The sequence below is a fragment of the Lissotriton helveticus genome, chromosome 6 (genome assembly GCF_964261635.1).
Source record: "Lissotriton helveticus chromosome 6, aLisHel1.1, whole genome shotgun sequence".
NCBI classification, from domain to species: Eukaryota; Metazoa; Chordata; class Amphibia; order Caudata; family Salamandridae; genus Lissotriton; species Lissotriton helveticus.
Window position 1 is genome coordinate 1,552,523,685 of NC_136067.1, and position 20,805 is coordinate 1,552,544,489.

At 42.7% G+C, this 20,805-nt stretch overlaps 1 protein-coding gene and 1 long non-coding RNA gene across 2 annotated transcripts in view; one reads left to right on the plus strand and one right to left on the minus strand.

The window, feature by feature from the left end:
* LOC144763599 (uncharacterized) overlaps positions 1-4,419 on the minus strand; it is a 235,522-nt gene extending 231,103 nt beyond the window's left edge. Inside the window, exon 1 of the long non-coding RNA XR_013596237.1 lies at positions 4,331-4,419. This is a non-coding gene — a long non-coding RNA (uncharacterized LOC144763599). The remainder of the gene's footprint in view (positions 1-4,330) is intronic.
* Positions 1-20,805, plus strand: part of ARFGEF3 (ARFGEF family member 3) — a 505,700-nt gene that overhangs the window by 43,176 nt on the left and 441,719 nt on the right. The window lies entirely within an intron of this gene.

Sequence of the window (20,805 nt, forward strand, 5' to 3'; positions counted from 1 at the left end):
CAAGAGTGATTACTGTTAGGCCTTGTTAGGGCCTGGAAATTGCTAGAAGACAGGATCCCTGCATGCATCCCATGTCTTCTTCACATAGACCCCACACAACTCCTCACTCATGCAAAACCATCAGCGTTCCACCCCAAATAACATAATTAATTGTAATGGATCCTGATTGATTTAGAATGATTTATACCTAGAGTTGAATACGTGTCTGATGAGTGTGCTGCATACTTTGATGATCTTACGTTACCAAATTTGTTGTGGTGTGTGAATTGTAGAGTAGCGTTCACTGTAAGAGCTGAAATTGATGCTGATTGCGTCCTGAGCATTTATTCTGTTAGGATGACCCTTTTGGCGCTTAGCTGATTTTGGTGCTAGGCTGCAGAATTACTAGAAGTAACCTGTTGACCTTCTTGCAAATTATTTACTGTTCCACTTGCATGGAACTAATTGTGTAGAATAAATTGATGTTTCTGCCATAAGACACACAATCCTCCTTTTGATGCTCACATTCAGGTACCCCTGTGCAACTTAGTGCATCTATAAGCACTGTCTCAGCATATGAAGACTTTTTATTTTCAAATTTAGTCCCACTAGCAGAGCATATGCTCTTCTCTGACTCATCAGTCTGGAAAAATGAAAAAATGTGCTATTTCTGCCCTGATGATGATTTACCGCATTTATTCAATTTTTATACTGAAACATCAATGATGGTGACTTCGATAGTCCTGTAACACAAAAAATATTGTATTAACTCTTGTTCCATTTAATGAATGACAAGTGAAAGTAGACAACCCTTGGAATTGTGTGCTTTTTGATTTAGATTTAGTTCATCTAATACACTTGTTTTTTGTGTCTATCTTTTTTTATCTGAATTTAGGAGCAGGAAATTATCTATTTGTATTTAGTAATTAAATAATTGTACATCAAATATCTTAGTCATAGTCTACCATCGAGATTTCAAATTTTTGCAATCTGTTCAGTGGGCAGCTTTGTTGTATTTGATTTTCATAGATAGCTACTCTATTTCGGCTTTGGGTACATGATGCATAGATATCTTTATACATATTTAATAACCTTGAGACAGTCTATTTAGGGCGATCCAAGTTGGCTGTGTAAAGTATTCAAGAATACACTTCTTTGTTAATTCTGAAGGAATATAAAACTTCTGAACAAATAAAAAGAACAACGCTCAAATACTAACGATTATTGTTGAATATGTGAGGCTGTATTATAATAAGTGCCCCAGGGGCGCAACAGGCGTTTGCCCCCACTTTGCGTGACCCCTGGTCACTTTGGTATTACAAAAGGGGGCGCAGACGTTTGTCCTCCCCTTCAGTGATACCTATAACGCTGGCGCATTTAAGGCGCCAGCTCTACCTTCAGGGGGCGTTCCCTCATTTGCATAGTGGCGTGCCCTATGCAAATGAGTGACTTCCTTTGCCTCTGCACCCGCGCCATATTACAGATACAGGTGCAGAGGCAAAGAAATGCTCACTGCGAGTGCTTCCCTTGAGAGCAGCCTTCTAGAGGGGAGGAAAGGGGGTCCTATAGACCCCCCAGACATCTCTAATCGCTTATAAAAGTGCAGGCGGGTTGCCGCCTGCACTGTGAAAACAGGAAGCGGCTGCCAGCAGCTGCTCCTTGTTCTCACATGAAAGCGCTGCCCCCAGAGCAGCACAAGTTTTCGGCTGCCCCGTCGGCACACATACATAGTAATATGGTGCATTGTTATTGTTTGCGCAAACAATGACAATGCGTAATATGGCCTGTAGTGTGCTTCTTGAATGTTTGGAATTTGGGATACCGACCACAATGCAGCACAGACAAAGCCTAGAATCTGCCAGCCTAGTGTTCCAGAGTGCCGCTTCTGATACATAAGTCCATTTGGCGCTTTTAATAAAGTTGCTTTTGAAACAGTCACCAGATGAGACATTTCAAGATTTTGAGATTCAGAGGGTGTCTGCTTTGACTATCCCTGATCTGAGTAAGGCATGTGCACCCAAGTTATTAAGTGTCTCAACTATTAATAAAAATCCTGGGTTTAAAAGTTTGCAAGAATAAAAAGAACCTAACTACAGGTGAAAAACAGTGTTCTTTAATAATTACATCCTTGATAAAAAAAACTAGAGAAGAAAAGCTTGGATAAGAGTTGTGAGCCAGTGCGCATACATGATCATAGCTGTACATCACTGAGGATCATATATGTCTGTTAGAAAGATTGTGAGTGCCTATTTACAAATCTAATATGGCATTTAATGGGGATAGAAAAAAAGTAAAGCTAAGTTGCTGAAGGCATCATTCCCAACAAACATGTGTCTGCTCCGGTTACCCACTACCCCTGCTAATGGGTTCTCCATGGCAAACAAAACCCCGATTGACCTTACTCTACCCAAGAATTTACATTGTTCAACATTCTCTTAATGTCAAATAATCCTTCCTGTTCCTTTCCGACCAGTAAGTTCCATCCACGCTATTGGCCAAAGACAAGTGAGGGTGCAGTTTCTTGTCAAGCAGCGGTTCTCTTTTAGAGTGCGTGACTAATGATTTAAGAAGCAAGGTATGTGTGTTTCAGTGAACGCTAAGTTATTCCACAATAGAAATGAGCTTTTAACCTGTATGGAAAAGGAACACTCTGACTTGGCTAGTCCAAAGAAAACCAATATTTGAGAAGAAGTTTTAAAAGTTGGCTCTTAGCTCAGTGAAGACTATCCATTATGGCTTATTTGGGTTACAGAAATGGAGTTTAGGTATTTTGTGCATACAAATGTAATTCTACAGAACATTACTGACCCTGAACTTTTGCAAAAGGCAGGTCTTCTCAGAAAAAGCAAAGCAGATGTGTGATACCATCCTTTACATGTGTTGAAATGGAGATCTTAAAGAATTAGTGACGTACACTGAGTGCTAACTTGAGTTAATAAAGGTATTTCACAATCTGAAAATTGATGGAAACGATAGCTGTACATCTTCCGAATCACATTTTTGAGAATGGGAATAGTACTGGCATTTGTTAGGCAAAATGAGGCAGCCAAAGACTTTGGCTTAGTGAAACTTTAGGGGGCCCCCCTACAATGTATGCTGAGGGGCCCCCTCCTGATTAAATCGGGAGCTCTCCGCCCAGAGTTCTGTGCTGAGGGGTCTCCCTTGTGCATGGGGGCCCCTGCACTGCGGGGAATGCGGGGGCCTGTGTTACGCCACTGGCCAAAGTGAGCTTTAGCAGTCTGGAGCCCCATGGAAGGAGGACTAGGGTACCCTGGCATGAGATGGTGGCACTTCTGGATATTCCAGGAAGGGTTGTTGACATGTACAACAGTTGGATGCCTTTGAAAAATTAAATTGATAAAAAGGTGTTCTTAAATTAGTTTTATTTGCGAGGAAAGCCGAGATGCGCAGTTATATTCAGATGTTATTGGACTCTATTTTCCTTTCTTTATTCAAACAAGCATTGGCATAGCCAATTGGTCTCGCCTTTGGGACCTTATAAGTGTTTAGCCATGCAACAGTTAATGTTGTTGCACCAAGGATATTGTGCTGCATATCTAAATACTTATAAGGTCCCAAAGGCGAGACCTATTTGCGTTGCCAATGCTTGTTTCTTTTACACAGGTGTGCCCTGAGGCAACAGCAAGATTAACAACTGTGTTAAATATAGATCCAGGACGTGCACAATCCACCTCAAGACCTGTCTTAGATCAAGCCTAAAACAAAAGTAGGAGGCATTAGAGTTGGTCCACGACATGAAACAAAACATCTGCATTAAGAGTTCTCCAATGTGACTCTTACTTCACTTTATAAGTGTGTGAGGGAGCGTGTGTGTGAGACAGCGTGTGAGAGAGAGAGGGTGAGATAAAGAGTGTGTGAGAGTGTGAGAGAGTGTGAGTGTGAGTGAGTGTGCCCCCAATATCATGTTTCAATATAGTACACCGGTAATGCAGCCATTGGGCCAATAATATACATTCTAGATTAACCAGGAGGAAAATAACATTTAGGTCTACAATGGATAAAAAGTGAAAGCATGCGAGCTTCAATTGCAGAAGATACATTCAGTTCCTAGGAAACCTCAGAAGGCTGCTTTCCACTGGTAGCAGACCTGACCCAGTGCAAAGAATCTCGCTCCAAGCCTATCCCTTACAGCGTTGAGTAACAGGGTGCAGTGAAGGAAATGTTCAAGTTTAGCTGGTGTCCATACGTAACTGGAGGGGCATGCTTAAAAAATACACATTTCTCTTGAGGTTCTGTCTGCTAAAAACGTTTTCTAATCTATTTAATGTAATATTGCCTAGAGGGGAGAAGCCGGGGTAAAGTTCTCTAGGTTTATAGTTTGGAAACTTACCTACACTCCGCAGTCTTTTCCGCCTGACTCCAGAATGAAGCTGTCCTCTGTCCTTACACAATGGCAACCCCTGCCTGCTATCTCCATCTAGCAGAAAACATTTATAGGGCTTTTCTGTAACCATTTCTCATATTATTAAACCAGGTGGTTTGGGAAGTGTATGGGACTTCATTTCAGTAAAGGCGAGCACGCCTTACTGTTTTTTTGGAGGTAGGACTACAGCATACTAACTCTTCATACATATAAAGAAGTACCTGGTGGACTTTAAACCTTACAAATGCTGTGCTCTCCTACGATTAGGATACCAACGTCATGAATGCAGGACTCTTGAGTGGAAACAGACACACGCAGAGGAATATCTCATATAGCAAGTAATCCAGTCAAACAACAAAATACAATGAAAGGAACAGCAAACACCATAATATAAATATTTATGGGCTTACATCAAAAGAAAAAGGTTCTGAGACGAGGCATCAAGAGCCAGTACATTAAGAGCCACTGGGCGGCAGAATCATTTTTGACGTAAGTGGGACAGTAGCAGCGTCTACAAACAGCACGCCAGCCTACATTTCACCTTTGAAACATGGCAGACGAAGAGTTGTTCGTCAGTGTCTGAAACGTTCAACCCCGCTCACCTTCTCCCCCTTCCGAGTCAGACGTCTAATCTTGGCACGTCATTAATGGAATACTATAGAGGCCTTTGACCTATAAGGACATTTAAGTGCAAGAAGTCAACTTACTCCAATTCTACTTACATGTTTTAAAAATAAACATACAAAGTAGCACCCAAAAAAAAAACAGTGGACTGACAATGCCATGCAATGCACCGTTCACACAATGGCTGAAGCCATAATAGGTTAAGTTAGCCCAACATCAGCACATGCCAGGAGCTTTAATTTACATCTCTACTACAGCCGGTACCATCACATGACAACACAAAACATCTGAAGGTTAGGTGGTGGTTGACTTGAAAAAGGCAAAAATCTTGGGCAGATAACAGTTAAGTGGGAAAAAAACACTGAAAAAACAGGAATGCATTGTTAAATAACAGGGTTTGGGTCAATGGAAGACAATGTAGGGGTTATGGTAATTTATGGAATGGGTAAGGCTATATTTACTGTAAGGGAAATATTAGGGCTATTCGTGAGGCTCACAGTGGCTAGGATTTGATATATGGTGAGGAAAAGTATTCGGTATAGGTTAGGAGCAAGAGAAATAGTTAGGTTTCAAGGTTAGTGAAACTTTACGTAATAGGGCGGGCTACCGTTAAGATTAAGCCGGGGCAAAATTATAACTTTCGCTTCTCATACCATTTACCAGTGGTTACATAATTACGACACAATGAGAATTGGTTCAGGTAAGAATTGCATTGTGGGAGCACAGTAACAACACAAATGAACAGAACATGAGCAGCTGCTGTTGAACTTTTTTGTTGGCACGAAACGAATCCATGTATTTTGCGCAAAAAATATTGCATAATCCCAGACCACTAAGGATGTTAGACAACTTTCACCAAGGCCTAGATAAGATGAGTGATAGGTCTAGAGCCAGGTTAAGAGTAACCTGAAAGGAAAACAAGCGCCGCCTCGTGCTGGAAAGTTTAAAAAAAAAAAAGGCGTGCCGGCTGCAGCGGGAGAGAGAGGTGGAGTGGTGCACCCACGAGTGCTGCGTGAGCGCGTGCTGGGGAGAGCAGTCTGCTCTTTTTCAAAGCACATACTCGTGCTTGTGGCGTGCCGCTGCGCACTCCCACAAGGCGTATGCCGCCACAAGCACGAGTATGTGCTTTGAAAAAGAGCTGCCCGACGGCTAAAGGTCTCCTATGCAGTGCATGCGCGCTGCATAGGATGAGCGCTGCGTAGGCGAGACCTAAGAAAATACTAGGGCACTAGAATGGATTCTGCAGGAAAGCAAGAATCTGTCTCACAGCTAGTGTTTCTCTTCTCCATACATACTTCCAGATTTTCTGTTGCAGGGGACCATTTGGATAAATTCTGATCTTAATTTCTTGGCAGATTTCCTTCAACTGTGATTTTAAACTTGTACAGAGCCGAAGGAGGAGATTAAATGCCATAATCAAGCAATGTCAGGATTTTCAAGAGCAAATTATTCTCACTTTGAGAAGGTGGATGCGAACCTTGTAAGAAATATTTCTGGTTATACCTGCTCACAGGAAGAGCTGCAGGTGTGGAATTTCAAGACGCATGATTTTGGGTTGTAAAAAATGATGTGAAAGAAGGACCCAACGACCCTTACTACAGTGTGGGAAAGCCGGGCTTGAGATATTTTGACCAACTCTACATTGTGAAGCACTCGTAAAATGGTTCTGGTAGAGCTGCTCCCTGGAACATATGTAATAGTGGGGCGACTTCCATGTAGTAAAATGTGTGATGGATAATCATTAAGATGTAGAACACAGTTGTCACCGAAACAATCTTTTGCTCTTCGTAAGGCGGTATGTCAATTACCACCTCCCCTATGTATAGTAATTATGAATGTAGTTTCTGGAAAAGGGAGTTCTAAAGTGAGTGGTAATGTATTTTGTGTTATTTCCCTTCACACTGGCACCGGTGTTTGCAACATCAAAAAGCAATAAATACATTTAAAAAAAGGTCTTACTCAAATCCTTACGTCTTTGAATAATGAAATATTGAATAAATAAAATTGTCCAATCTTGGTCCTTTTTTAAGGAATGTTCATACTATGTACAGACGGGCTGTGATGAGGAAGAAAATAACATTGCATATTGAAGGATATCGGTGTGTAATTTGGATGATTGCCATATCATCCATATCATAGGCCTTACTTTATGAGGATATACCCAAGGAATGACACCTCTAGAAACAAAAGAAAGAAGCTGAATGTCATACTGCACAAACCAGCTGGTTGAACATTTCTGGTACCAAATAGTTCAGCATCTTTACTTCCATCTATCAATTAATATTTGAGATGCAATATTTGCTGCCTAACAAATGTCAGTTTACATAGCTTGCCATTTGCCCCAGGAAGCTGACGGAGTCCAGGTGAAGTAACACTGGACACTCAACTGAAGACCCATATTCACCGGCTTATAGGTCCTGGTGACCACCAACCAAAGTCATGTGTTCAGGGGCTCAGTGAAGGGGTGATATTTGAACAAGAGGGGGGTAAAGTTACAAACAGTGAATTAGAATGTTGGAATGTCTGTGACTTCAGGCATCTGTGCCGGAAGGACGTTCAGTTTATCAAGCAGAAAGGAAGGATTGGGGAACAAACAGAAACAACATTGTTCTTGTTGCAGTGCGAAAAGGAAGTGGCCTTAGGAGGAAAACATGGGCTTGGCTGAAGGATCACTTTCTCTGATATAAATGTCAGATTTGGATCATGGACCCAAATGGTGCCCAGCTCTTCCATTCTCCTAGTCGACTTGATGGGCAGTAGAAAAACAATTAAGAAACTCTTCTTATATGGTCTTCCAATGAGGTTTCTGTGGAGACGGAAGAACTCGAGTCTACAATGGGGAATGGGAAGCCTCAACAGGGCTCCTGAGATTAAAGCTAAAATATGTGAGTGACATATTGTTGACACTTCCATTGACGCTCTTTTGAATTCTCTGTCATGTATGTCGGTAGAAATTACATAGGTATGTCTGATACATATTTGAAGTAAGCAAAAGTGGTCAAAACCTAATATATGTGGTCTGTGCTTGGAATATTCTGTTTTGTTTAAGAAAATTTTGGATGAATATAACGTTTCTATGAAGCAGCCATGGTACTGCATATCTAACGACTTGACCTCATTCCAATAAGGAAAGGTGGACAATTGCCATAGAGGAGTGGAATGAATGTGAGCTGGATTGACTAGCAACATCCACATTCGGCTTTCAACCAAAAGAATCAGCAGTACTGATTACATCTTCTAGGGTGGCTGGTTTGTAATCAAAGAAATAATACACAGCCTAGCCCTTTAGATCTCCCTCCAGGGACATATGGCACAGTGGAGAGCATACAAGAGGTCTTCACCCCACGTCACCTCTTGTTTACCCACACTAGACAAGTTAAGCCACCATTCTTAGGTGGAATTACAGGACGACAGCATCAGATGAAATTCAGACAAAAAAGTCCAGAAATGTAATGACAATTCATAGGAAAAATTGCCTCCTAACATTATTTATTAAATATACCAAATAGGAGACCAACATTTTAATCAGACATTATTGGGACTGAAACATATACAGATGTAGGAGAGTTGCTTAATCTCTGCCCATGAATGGACCATTAATGATATATCCCGTAGAGTTCACACTGGTGATCAATGTATTCATTAGTATGTGAAGAGGAAAGACCTGCTACTTAACAAGAAAAAACCAGGAGGTACTCCGAGACCTTTGACACGTCGCTCCATTTGAAGTGATGGGCTTCTCCCAGAGAAGAGTGCAGATCCATGACGGAAGGATGTGCCACACCAGAGGTTTTAGGTGAAACAGAGCATAGCAGAAGTGGAAAGAAGACCTGAAAGGCAGAGCCTGCAATAGAAGGGTCTCTACGTATTTGAGGTTTGTGGGAAGTAGCTAATGTTGTCTTCAACAGGTTGATGTTTTTTATTAAGCAAACCGCAAACATCACATAAAACCTAATTGCTGACTATAGGGGATTTGAAATCTAGATCTATGGGAGAGATATGTTAAGCTTGATGTAGGCTATCACTGAGCTCCCAGAAGGCCCAGCCAGTCTCACCTACAGAGCTAACCTGGGTTCTGTAAAGAATCCTAGGCTCTCCATTGGTATCTTCTCTCAAGCAGAAACTCGGAAAATGGATGTGTAATCTATGTACACTAGGTAGATACCCAGCCATACAGTTAAGATATAAAGACCCGAAAGGCTAGATATACGAAGGATTTTAGCATTAACAAACCCTCATATTCAGTAAATCAGAGGGTTTTCAAAAGCTAAAACCCTTTTTAAAAGGTACTAAGCCCATTGAACACTTCTCAAATGTGGGTAAAGTAGCCAACGTGTCCTTTGCCAGCCCTTGAAAAAGGCACCCGGTAATCCTTCTAATTTTTAAATTCAAAAAAGGCTTTCTGAATTTTAAAATGGGTTTAGGAAACCTTACTGAATCGGTAATTGGAAGAGGTGTGTTCAGGGTGCTCACTTCTAAATATCGATTCTTATCGTATGTATTAATGGTCAGTGACTGAAATCTGCTTGCAAAACATTAATATTTTAATATTTTACCAACACCTCAAAGGAAGTGGTAAACACATTTACCCCTTCCTCGTTGTGAATGTTGAGAAAAACATTTTTAAGAGTAGGCATTCGTCCAATGGACCACAGCCTAGTCTTAAAAAGAAGTTTGTAATACTTTTCATTTTTTTTGTTTTAAACACATCTAGTTTTTTTCTTTTTTGGAAAATGGGCTGTACTAAAAAAAATATTTCTTTATTTACAAGTAATCGCAAACATGGTGGGCTGCAAACCCAAGCAGCCCACCGTCTCTGGGGTGGCAGCAGATCACAGTGGGTCCCAACTGACGACCTACCTCATTTATATTCTTGAGGTAGGTCAAATTACGACAGCTATGATTCAGTATACTTTGAAGTGACCTATCAGAACATGTTAGTTCACAAAATACCAATGCATTCGATGAAAGTTGGTGTGCAAATTGCCACTTTTACCAAATACATTCTTTGTACTTTTAGCTCCAAGTAAAACAAAAAAAAAAAGAAAAGGTAGCGTTTCTGAAAAAGAAGTCACTGACAAACTATTGAAAATTGGTACAAATAGTACACCCTAGCTTGCAACATGGGGAGATGGGTAAGCTCCCTTCAGCTACTGACTATCTTGCACTCGGATCAATTACCTTTTCCTCATATGCGCACATTTGTCCAACAAGAAGTGAACTTTAGTGCCCAGGCTGCTAGGCAATACTTCGACAATGATTGTTCCTTACCATTCTTTGCCATGTTTATACATTTTTTCAGTCAGGCTTCTCTGTTTAATTATGTGTTCAGGACACAGTAATTCCAAGCCACTAATACATGTTCTACTTGTCAATAAGAATCACATTTTCTTGTGATGTTCCCTATGGCTATTAATTGTTTGTATCCCTGTTCTAGGTACAGCTGCTGGCTAGGAGGCCATACTACTGTTCTATTAAAATTAAATACGATGGTTATTTTTCCATTTAATTTTGTATCGCAAGTATACGGTCGTCATGTTTATGCACAGCACAAGTTCTCTTTTCTATATCTTTTTTTTCTTTTTGAGTCACATGCTTGCAGTAAAATAAAATTAACCTTTACCAAGACTTGCCAAGGCCAGACCTATTGGCTATGCCAGTGGTTGCTTCTTACTGAATTTAACTTTGTCATAGGATTTCTATTATTAAATACTATTAATAACAATATATTTATTGTAATGAGCTACCACCACTTAATTTTTAGGTCTCGCATATCCCATTCCGCAAGGAATGGATAGGGGAGAATTATAGTAGGCAAAATAAGTTCTCAAACCATCGGCAGATTTCAAACAGTTCACGTGAACACAAGCACGCGCTTTTCCCCACAGGCATTTGTTTTCAAGAGCTTTCATTGGCTATTCACTTTGTTCACGCAGCTGCCTAGTCCTCCCACCCCCTCCCTCTCCAGCACGCGCTCCACTCGCATGTGCCTGCAGCTCCCCCGCCCACCCCACCACCCCTCACACAGCAATGCCGAGACACTTTTTTGCCTGTTGGCTGCCTCTGACTTTACTGTTTTTTGTGTGCCGTTTCACTGCTTTTAGTCTTATTTTCTCATTCATTTCGTTCTCACTCTTACCTCCGTTCTTTCAGCACTCTTCTCTTTTGATGATTTCTGCTCTTTTCTTTCGTTCTCTAATTGATCGTATCTGCTCTTTTTTCGATTTTCCTTACTTTTTCACATCTTGCTCGCGTTTCATATTTCCACTTTGCTTGTTTTTAGCTCATTTCTTTTTTCTCCCCTTCTTTGTGCATTCCCGCTTTTCTTTCCTCCCTCTGCCTCCCTGTGTGTGCTTAGCCTCTTCCCTGCCTACTGCTGCTCTGCTTCCTCCCGCACCTCTCTCCAGCCCTGCCCACCACCCCCGTTCTCCTCTCCTGTCCCAGATCTACTGAATGGTGGCTGTAGGGCGGGCCAGACATTACACAGGTCCATCCTATACCCCCTACAACTTATCTGTGCCTGGTCCTCACAGCAATGCCGAGAGTTGTTTTCAGCCATTGGTGGTGATGTCATGCGCAATGCACTGTGGGAAACATGGTTTTTATCTCTAGTGCCACTGTCTGTTGAAACTCAAAAGGACTGCATCACCCAGCTCCCTTCCCGCAACTGAATCGGCGCCAGTGCCCTGGCTGCGTGCGTCGTTTACTTCACATTTTGTGCGCAGCAGTCTCGTTGGTCGTAGGTAAGTGGAAGTCTGTACTCCTGGGTGGCTCGCACTTCACGGAGCACGCGGCTTACTCTCAGTTCCCATGGTATTCACTTCTCACTGATGTCACAGTATAGGAAAGGACAATCATTATACAGAGTAGGTCTGTGCAGAATTTAAATTCTGCCTGTAGAGTTGAACAATGTTTGTAACTTAGTTTGGGGACTTGTCTCAACTTCAAATGAGGGCAAGCTTTCAACAATTTTTTATAGGGGCATTCTGCAACCATGCGCATTGTGCACAGCTTTCATTTGCCACCAGACACTTTGTGCGCGCGCCCCGCCTCTGCTGCCACACGCATTCAGCTCACCAGGCAGCACACCCCCTCACCCACCATATGCTTGTTCACCAGTGTCCCTCCCACCCTTCCTTTGATCTCCGCAGCGAGTTCTCACAGGCTCCTCTCCACCCCCTTCCTGTAATGGCCCTCCACCTCCCCAGCACAGAGCACGCAAACGTGTTCTCATCCGCCTTTTGAGGGGTCCAAACTTTAAGTTCAGGGCTCATCCTGCAGCAGTCAGCAGAGGTACCTAATTGAACGTGTTCCGTCCCTGCATTTTATAACACAGACTGCTGTACTTTGTTCTCAAGCTTCATAATGCAGGCAAAGCTTTAACCGATCGCTAAGATGTCCACGTTTGACCAGCCTACAGGAAATTTTTCTCAAAACTCCTCGGTAGCTTTTTGTCAGATTTTGAGCAGCAAATTCCCGTGATGGAAGTGTATAGCACTTTCTGGCGTATACAAATATTTCCAGATGCCAGTAAGAGCAAAATGGAAACAATAGATTTATACCAAGCTGTGCATGAGATTCGTGCCTCTTCCTTTTATCATTCTACTTTTGTATTGGTGCAAAATTGCACAGTACATTTTAATATATAACCATTTAGAATCCGTAATATCGGAATGGAGACTAATTTTGACTGTTTTAGTCTCCCGCATGTCATGAACTCTGCAGATTAGAGGTTTTTTTAGGTCTCACAGAGCCACACACAACACCCCACACACAACCCCACACACATACCAAACACACACCCCAAACCCCACCCCCCCCCCACACACACCCCCCACACACACAACCCCCAACACACACAACCCCCCCACACAACCCCCCACATACTCACACACACACACCAACACACACCCACACAACCCCCCCACACAACCCTCCCACACACACGATCCCACACCCACCATCCCACACACACCCCCACACACACACCCACACACACAACCCCCCACACACACAATCCCACACCCACCATCCCACACACACACACACACACACACACATACCCACACACACCCACCCCACACAGCCCACCACACACAACCCCCACACACCCACACACACACACAACCCCCACACACAACCCCTCACACAAACAACCCCACACACACACAACCCCTCACACACACAACCCCCCACACACACAACCCCCCACACACACAACCCCCCCACACACAACCCCCCACACACACAACCCCCCACACACACAACCCCCCCCACACACACACACACACCCACACACACCCCCACACACACAACCCCACACACACACAACCCCCCACACAACCCCACACACACACAACCCCACACACACACAACCCCACACACAGAACCCCACACACAGAACCCCCACATACAACCCCCCACACACACAACCCCCCACACACACAACCCCCCCACACACACAACCCCCCCACACACACAACCCCCCCACACACACAACCCCCCCACACACAACCCCACACCTCCCCCACCCCCCCACACACACCCACACACACACACACACCCACCCCCCACACACACAATCCCACACCCACCATCCCACACACACACACACACACACACACATACCCACACACACCCACCCCACACAGCCCACCACACACAACCCCCACACACCCACACACACACACAACCCCCACACACAACCCCTCACACAAACAACCCCACACACACACAACCCCCCACACACAACCCCCCCCACACACAACCCCCCACACACACAACCCCCCACACACACAACCCCCCACACACACAACCCCCCACACACACAACCCCCCACACACACAACCCCCCACACACACAACCCCACACACACAACCCCCCCACACACAACCCCACACACAACCCCACACACACACAACCCCACACACACAACCCCACACACACAACCCCCCACACAGAACCCCCACACACAACCCCCCACACACACTACCCCCCACACACACTACCCCCCACACACACTACCCCCCACACACACAACCCCCCCACACACACAACCCCCCACACACACAACCCCCCCACACACACACCACCACTCACACAACCCCACACACACAACCGCACACACACAACCCCACACACACACAACCCCACACACACACAACCCCACACACACATAACCCCCCACACACACAACCCCCCACACACACAACCCCCCACACACACAACCCCGCACACACACAACCCCCCACACACAACCCCCCACACACAACCCCCACACACATACAACCCCACACACAAAACCCCCCACACACACACAACACCCACACACACTACACACAACCACAAGCCCACAAACAACCACAGTCAGCCACACTCAACCCCACAACCACACACACAACCCCCCACACACAACCCCACACACAACTACATACAACCACACACAGAACCACACACACCACAATCTATCTATCTATTGCACTCACTCTATCTCTCTATATATCTATCGTCCTCAGTCTATCTATCTATCTATCGCCCTCACTCTATCTATCTATCTATCTATCTATCGCACTCACTCTATCTATCTATCGCAGCACTCACGCTATCTATCTATCTATCGCACTCACTTTATCTCTCGCATTACCACAGCATCACTCAGCACCACTCAGCACCACCACAGCATCACTCAGGGGCACCACAACATCCCTATGCGCTGCCACAGCATCACTCGTCGCCACCACAACATCACTCGGCGCCACCACAGCATCAATCTGTGCAACCATTCAACAACAACTGGTTCAAATAAGTTCTCTCAATGTCTCAAGCTTTATTACAAATGTCACAAAAAGATGTTATTATTTCACTTGTGTACTTAGATTTTCGTCACAATAAAATAACACTGAACATAATTTTCACAAAAGTTATTTACAAAAGTTTAAGCTATTGCTATTATAAATTACAATAACTTTTATTTAAGTATTAATTATTTAAAAAAATGTTAAGCCATTGTTATTTGTAATAGCAATACATCTAAGCCACGTAAATACAACACATATTGGATTACAAATGCTATGCACATTTGCGATAGTTACAACAAGTGGCATTGTAAATGACAAAGCTATTAATTTAGCTATTTTCAAAACCAACACAGATGAGGATTAGACCAATGTGAAGGGAGAGTATCATGAGTTGGCTCCACTACCACATGTGTTTTGAGCAAATGATGGAACACATATTGCTTTAGACCCAAAACACAACAGAGAACAAGTCCAATGTAATCTTCAAATCTCCTATCCAATCACAGTGCAAACTGCCTTGGTACAAGATTTGTATACAAAATTTGTCATTTACAATACCAATAGCTCAAACTTTCCTAATGCGAGACCTATTGCATTGCAAATGCTTGTTAATATTACTTTAAATATGTTTTATTAAAAGTTATTCTTTATATTTTTATTAATTTACATTAAAGTAAGTTAATCTATTGTATTTTAGAGTAACACATAATGTAGGGGAATCACCAAACCGTCCTTTTCAACTGTATTTTGAATGTGTACAAAATATATACTTTTCAGTTAAATAATAAACTTTTACCGATTTTTTTTTTTTTTAATGATTTTGATTAACATGTAAAACATACAATTGTTTTTACCGTTGCTGATGTAGTATCTGGGGATGTAGTGGGCATCTTGATATAGTGGTGAAAATGTATAGGGTTTATACCGTTAGTAGGTGTAGAAATTGGTATTATTAATTGCATGCTTTCACAATGCCGCAAACAAATATTGTTGCTGCACCGGTCTGGTATCCTCAATGTGCCTTATTCCATGGTCTAGCAATTTTTTTAATCAAGCTTAACCCTGGGGGGCTGTCAGCCCAAATCTGCTACTCTCACAAATGAACTGCGCCCCAGGTAGTAACAATAGAGTGCTTATCAGCGTCCCTATAAGAAGGCATCACCAAAAATAAATTATTAAAGTTACTTTTGTCTCAGTTGTAGAGTGAATATTTTTTCCTTTTGTAGCTGTGCAGATGTTTGTTCCAGGACTGCGTTTTTAAGGCGCGGCCTATGTGAATGCAGAACCTATGCGAACACTGCCTGCTTTTAGTACATTCATCCTTGTTAGACTGTAAGAGTGATATTCACTGGGGCAGGATACAGACCCTTTTCTAAGGGAACTGTACCAGACGAGACCCGCGCTAACTTTGAGGTTCTCTTCCTGACTTTTTACATAAATCTGGTCCAGGAAGAACGAACTTTGAAAATAGAATGGGTTTGGAAGATGAAGTACATGTTTTCTTTGTTTGTTTTTTACCTGCACATTGTTTTTTCAAGTAAGCAAAATGCGTACCCTGTTGCATGGTTCCTCCATTGTTCCTGCGTGTTAAAATCACAAAAGGTGTGAGTATTGTTTAGCTAATTGTTGTGGTAGTATGACACCAAATTTGGCCAGTCATAATTTCTGAACAAGCCAGTCTGGCCTTTTGAAAGTGCTAGTGAGGCTTAATATTAATCGCTCGCAGACACGGCCCTAAATCTGATTCAGAGGGACAGTGCCCTGGGCGGAAAGAAAATGTGCTGTTAGTTGAGGGGGAGGGGAGCAATGCGGTGTGATGGCAGGAGGTGTGAGGAAGATCAGAGGAGGGAAAGGAGTTGATGGGGTGCTAACAATTACACTGAGGTACATTAAGGGCTGATTACAATGTATTTAATGGGATCTGATTGAGACCAAGTGGGATGGACAAGCTGCAGTTTGCAAGACATTGTCAGGTAGCTCCCTGCTGCGCCCCTCGGACTATTGAGCCCCAGGGCGTGGATCCGGCTATTTGTCAACCTAAATACCTTCTGGTAAGCTCATTTGAAGCTATGCGGTAAGGCAGATAAAGTGCGGTGTGTGGTGATCTTGTCATGCAACCTCCTGCTACACTTGGAACCATAGCATGGTTATGCGACGGTTCCACGCTAAGAGCGTTGGTAGCAGTTAGAGTTTGACAGTGCCGCTATGAACAGCTCGTTGCAGCATATCTTGAATAAAGTGATATTTCTACTCACCACAAGTTATCATGGCGATGAGTGAGGTGAGCTGTTTTCATGGAACCCTGCAACGCTGTGGAAGATTGGTAAAGCAAGGGAATCTGTGATGACTGACAGCAATGAGGTACTGTTGTGGAATATAATTGTGAAGCAGCGTTTGAGTTATTCCGCCAGCGTGTTCAGCGTGGTGAATAATTTGGCAACCTCACGTGCGCATGACAGTGATTTTCCGCAGATAAGTTATGGTATGAGCTGCGCATGTCCATAAGCTGGAACGCATGCGGAAGCCTGGAACGCAACGTTACAGCGTACAACACATATGCGTTGCTGCCATTTTGGGAAGTCGGAATCAAACTGATAGCAGAGCATAAAGGCCTACGGTCTAATGGGATCAAGTACATTGACACTCACAGCTCATATTGGATGCGTGTCATGAGTATTGCTGCTCACCTGTTCAAGACACCGCTACGGTCTTATGGGAGCAAGTACGCTGACGCGTACTGCTCATATTGGATTTATATCACGTGTTGTGTTGCAGTTAAAGGGCATTCACTAACATGCACAGCAAGTGTATTTCTGGCTCATCTTAACACTGATTTTGATACAAACATATTGTATACACATAAAAAGCAAAATAATAAGAAACAAATGGAATTATTTATTTCCGGAATTACTTCTGCATCTGTGACACGCACACATTTCTTGTGTGTTTTTTATAAGGTTATCTAATGGAGGATTTTGGCTGGCATTGAGCTCATTCAAAGAAGTAAATGGAAATTCTCTTAAACAATTGATTTTAATATTTTGGGTTTTTGCACTAACTTTTAGATCACTCATATAGTAGGTGGATTTTTGGAGACAGTTCTTTTGTGTGCAAGGAGCTCAGTTAGCTGCATAAGTCACTGAATTGTAATTTGATATTGCTTTACATTTTTAAGTGGTTTCAGTCTTTTTTTTACTAAGGTTGGGTAACAATGCAAGCTGTGTGTCCACCACCTCATTATTTGCAAACACCAGGAGATCCATCAATAGACTGGAAACAATGGTTTGAGGCTTTTGAAACTTACTTAGTTGCCATTGGTGTTCTTCGGTTTAGTCCAGAATCATTAGGCTTTGAGGGCAGACCATCTTGAAACATTTACCTGAAGTAGCAATAGGGGAACAGGAATTAGATGATTACCATGAAATGGTTAAGAAATTGCAGGATGGATTTGATGTTCAACCTAGCTTAGTGTTGGTCAGACACAAGTTCCTTAAAAGAGTTCAGCAGGTGAAGATGTTGACTCATATGTAACAACACCTAGAAGGCTGGTGGCGGAATATCAATTCAAGAATTTTGCAGATCAGTTGGTGAGAGATCAGTTTATTGGGCACTGCAGTGACAAAACAATAAAACAAAGACCATTTTCCATGGGAAATCCATCTTTAGAAGCAACTAACAAAGTGGCAAAGAGTATAGAAACATCACAAGTGTTGGCGAAGGAATTCAGTAGTAAGAATGATAAAACCCACAAAGAAAGCAGGCAGCTGGACATACCTAAAAACTTCTTGTCGCAGCAGGATCTATGTTTCTGTTGCGGGAATCGCATGCACAGTAAAGGTGGAAGACAATGTCTGGCAGACAATGTGTGTATGATATGCAATAAACGTGGGACATTTTGCAAAGGTGTGCCAAAGTCACAAATCTAGAGTGACATCATTGGTAAAATGCATTACAGATGAAGGTGTAGTTAAAGATGAGGGCAACATTGGAAGAGATCTGGGATACATGGTTCTTGTTGTTAAGACAGAGGATATAAAGAGTGTGGATCCCAGTTCTTGCATTGATCCTTATGTTGAAATTTCCGTGGGAGGTGAAATGGTAACGTTGGTAGATTCTGGGGCATGGATAACAATGGTTACCCAGGAGCTATTTGATAAGGTCTGGCCTACTAGAACATTATTACCACCAGATCGGAAGGCCGTAGCATTGACCTTTGTGGCTATCTTGATGACATACTTGAATTCAAAGGGAGAAGAATAGTGAGGACCGTGTATGTAGCAAACAAGGGACTTGATATCCTGGGGTGGTTTTACCATTGGTTTTTGGCATCATTTTGAAACCAGGAAGTTCAGGGCAGCTGTTAGCTATTAGGGATGATTCAGATCTGACAAATATTATAAATAAATATCCATATGTGTTCTCAGGCGAGTTGAGAAAGATTTCGGGGCTTAAACATAAAATCATCGAGTGAGGCCTGTGAAGCATAAACTTAGAAGTGTGCCTTTTTGCATTTCCAAAGATCTTGTGAAGGAATTAGACATGTTATGCAAGAGGGGTATAATTGAACCAGTAGAATCTTCACAGTGGTTGTCACCCTTAGTTGTGGTCTGTAAACACAACGGAGAGCTGAAATATGGGTGGACTCACATCCCTTGCTCAACATCTCTGAACTATCGGCAGGAGGCCAACGTTTTTTCGAAACTGGATCTAGCTTCAGTCTGTCTCCAAATACAGTCGGATGATGAGTCTAAACATCGCACAGCTTTTGTATCCCCTTTTAGCACGTACCAATATCACTGGATGCCTTTTAGGTTGGCATCAACAGCTTCGATGTTCCAGAGAGTTATGGTTAACATGCCTAAAGGTATCAAAGGAGAATCTATATTCCAGGATGACGTCTTGATTTATGCCCCAGTCAGACAATTCCATGACTTGATCTTGGATAAGGGGCTGAACAGGTTTAAAACACAAGGGGTTGTGCTCAGGAGGAATACAAGAGCTTTTCTCACAGATACAGTGGAATTTTTGGGACATCTATTTACTGGTCAAGGTGTCGAACCAAAACCTGGACTGGTTAATAGCATTACACAAGTTAAACCCCCTCTAGACAAGCCTGGTTTAAAATCATTCCTTGGCATATGTGAATTCTACTCTAGGTTTGTCAAAAATTATGGAACCAAATGAATTCCATTGTCCAGTATGTTGAGGAGAGTTGTTGCGTTTGAGTGAGCAAGGATTGTAAAGAGGTGTTTTAGTGGGTGAAAGAGCAATTAGCATTGCTTAAAAATTATGACCAGAGCTCCAGGGTGTTCTTATGGTCGATGTAAGCAATGTGAGGTTGGGTGCAGTCCTCGGCCAAATTAAAGATTCCCATATGCAAACAATTGGATATGCATTGCTTATGTTGTCAGATATGGAGAAACAATAATCTGTGATGGAAAAAGAATTGTTGGCTTGTTGGTGGGCAGTCAGAAATTTTGGAACTGTCTGTGGGGGAAACATTTTGTCATCCAGACTGATTATAAACCCTTGTTCTACACCCTAAGTGGTAAAAATTCAAAAGTTTTTACTCCACGGGTTGCACATCTCTCAACCAAGTTGTTACAATTTGACTTTACACCAGAATACATCCCTGATGTGAAAAATGGCTGTGCTGATTTTTTATCACGTAATTCAAATTGAGTTGAGGAGGATAAGTAAATGAGTTATGAGGAAGATAAGGAGAACTGCATTGTGGCGTCTATTGATTTGCCTCTGGTAGGAGCTTTTACTGAGCAGGATTAGAGGAAAGCTCTGAAGGAAGATTGCACTTCACGTTAGTCATGAACTACAATACATTAACACAAGATGGCCAAAGGAGAGAAATCTTGTTTTGACCTTTAAACCCTTTGTTAAGGTGTCGGACGGTCTACTGTTGAGGGCTAACAAATTTGTTCCCCATATTGCTTAGAGACAAACCATTGTTGGGGGTGCCCATAATGGCCATTTAGGGGCTACAATGACTAAGAAACGTGTGCGGTT